Source organism: Myiozetetes cayanensis, unplaced genomic scaffold (genome assembly GCF_022539395.1).
Source record: "Myiozetetes cayanensis isolate MyiCay16 unplaced genomic scaffold, myiCay2020 scf2-11, whole genome shotgun sequence".
In the NCBI taxonomy this organism is placed as follows: domain Eukaryota; kingdom Metazoa; phylum Chordata; class Aves; order Passeriformes; family Tyrannidae; genus Myiozetetes; species Myiozetetes cayanensis.
Window position 1 is genome coordinate 35,618,875 of NW_026087411.1, and position 247 is coordinate 35,619,121.

Consider the following 247-nt stretch of genomic DNA (forward strand, 5'->3'; position numbering starts at 1 on the left):
GCTTCATGGCTCGCTCAGTTTCCCACTGCTGCTCTAAGGGCTTTATGAAGCAACACCTCCCATCCCAAAGGGAAGGAGCCTCCCTCCCCCATGGCCCCCTGCCCAGCACAGAACCAGAGGAAACACTTTTCTGAATTAGCTACCAATTCACTTCTGAGCTCAGATTTTGCAGCGAGGACAGGAAGTGTTTCATTGCACTAACTCAGGTCTTCTGAAGACTTTTTTATATAAAACACTGAAATTAATG